The sequence below is a fragment of the Nannospalax galili genome, unplaced genomic scaffold (assembly GCF_000622305.1).
Source record: "Nannospalax galili isolate Female #2095 unplaced genomic scaffold, S.galili_v1.0 scaffold189, whole genome shotgun sequence".
NCBI classification, from domain to species: domain Eukaryota; kingdom Metazoa; phylum Chordata; class Mammalia; order Rodentia; family Spalacidae; genus Nannospalax; species Nannospalax galili.
In genome coordinates this window covers 4574792-4577286 of record NW_008360331.1, presented here as the reverse complement: position 1 = coordinate 4577286, position 2495 = coordinate 4574792, and positions in this window count along the sequence as shown.

Here is a 2495-nt window from a genome sequence, read left to right as displayed (position 1 = left end):
CACACACAAACACACACACACACACACACACACACACACACACGGGTGCATTATTACACCAAAAAAAAGGAAAATAAAAAACATACCTTTTCTATTAGAAGTAAAAATGTAGACTGTAAAATTCAGCATTGTAAAGTGAAAAAAGAGGGTGACCTGTTCTTTGCACATCTAGACAGCCTCTTATTTCCAGTCTTTTGCAAGGTCCTGTTCTGTCCAGCCCTAGTGCTCTTTGCCCCCTGCCCTCCCCATGCTGGGCGGCTGACACAGATCTCCTTTTATCGGCTGCTGTTCAGTTTCCTTTTTCAATCTCCATGTGTTTGGTGAGGCTTGGACTAGACCACTTCATCAGAATATCAGACATTCCCACCATATTTAAAGGCTTCCTGAAGTCATAATCTCTTCTTGAATCAGAACAAGCATATCTGTAGTAGGCACTCATTCTTTCCCAAAGAAAACTGGTTCTCTCCACACTGGAAGGACAGCAGTATTTTCTGCCCTCCAAGACTTGTATATTGCCCAACAGAAACATAAAAGTGTACTCACAAAACCTTTAGAGTTTACCCTCATTCTAGACTTCTTTTCTAGAATGTTTGACTGAGCCCACGTTGATCTAAGAACGGGCTTTAGAGCTCCTTCCTTAAAAGGCTCTTTTAAAATACCCCTTAATGAGAATGGTGGTCTTAAAACAAGTCACTCAATTTTTCAACACACTTCCTACTTAGAGGTGGGAGTTACATTCTTGTCGATTGCGTCTTGGTTTTGGGGTTACCTGTCAGATACAGAGGACGAAAATAATGCTGTGTCCATTTCTGAGCTAGACCTTAAGCAGCCAGCAGCATATGCTCTCTGCCTCCTGGAATTCTCACTGTTGAAATCTGGCTACCACATTTTGAAGACAACTAAATAGCAAGGGGCTCAAACAAAGAGGCACTGAGACCATTTTCTCTGTGGCTCAGTGGAGCTTCCAACCGAGTAAGCAGTAACTTCTCAGGCTTGGAAGTAAGCAGTGGGAGAGTCCTTTTGGGTCCTTTGTCTATTTCTATGTGGAGCAGAGGCAAGCTTTGCATACTAAACCCTGCTTATCCTGCAGGTTTGTGAGCTAAGCAAACTATTGCTATAAAACCACTAGGTTTGGGGGTAGTTTGCTGCTCACCAACACATAACTAGAAGAATGGGCTGCAGGCACAGGCTTCTGTACTTAGTACTGTGGGTGAGCAAAAATGGGGCCTTATTAGGTGGATAAGTTCTCTACAGAAATGACAGGAAACTGGGGAGATGGGATGGGAGCCACCAAGCTGAGGAACACAAGAAGTAGAGGATCAAAGAGAGACAGAGCTCCAGCAATAAGGACAGTGGCCAGAGCACAAAGGTACTCAAAATCAGTGAAAGTTGCCTCATATCAGAAGTGCCTACTTAGGAATAGGAATGCCAGCAGTTCAGGTTTAAGGTATCAAATGCAGCTGTCGGTCTAGGAAGGGCCACCTGTTGATCACCCTATTTATCTAATCCTTCTGGGAAATCCAACCACACATTTAGCCCCTGAGACTGGGATACTTAGGTGCAGTGGATACATTATAGCAAAGACTACTGAGGTAACACAATGCAGAGAAAGAATATACCTACCTGAGGCAGCATGGAGAAGTGTGAAAATGAGTTCATTGATTCACTTAAGGAATGTTACAACATTGAGTTTCACTGTGTAGTGTTAGAGTGTGTGTGCCCTGCTTTGTCGGTCTTGAGAGTAATAACTGCCATTGCTTTTTCGTGCTTCCATGTGGGACATGTGATGTCCTCGGTAGCTCCTTGGTGTCAATGAAGCCTCACCTACCTTTGTAGGAACTCCAAAAACTGCTACTTATTGAGTAGTGCTTAGGCCAACTCAGGTTGGCTCAGTGATGTTTTCTGGGTATAGAGAAAAATCCATACCAGACTCCCAATCTCTAGAGCTACATAAATTTGCATTGCCTTGAGCACTACACCTTTAGACATAGCCATAGAAAATGAACAGTACCTGGATGTGTAGTATTTACAGACTACATTAAATAAATAAAGAATTTAAGCTATAGGATAACAGAAAATGCAAATGTCCAAAGCTTGTTTTGTGAGTTAAAATAAGACAAACTATGCATACTTTCTTTGTAGTTACTTTTACTGGAAAAACAAAACAAAACATTTTTTTTTCAAAACTGTCAAAATAAAAAAAACCAATACACAAGACTGCATAATCATTTACAAGTACTGGCAGTTGCAGTTAAAGGTCGGTAGACTCGTTGCACACTCGTTGCACACTTGCACAGAACCCCATCTCAGTAGTCTCTTCTATAGGCAGTGCACTTGAAAGGCAAATCTCAGAGCTGTTGGCTGGATTCAAAGTCCTGTTAGCCAACCTCACAGCGTTCTACCATAGAATCACATCAAACCTCAGCCAGGAACTTTTCCACCAAGATTTCTCTCCATGGATGCAGCTTAAAATTTCCCATTCTTTCTATACCATA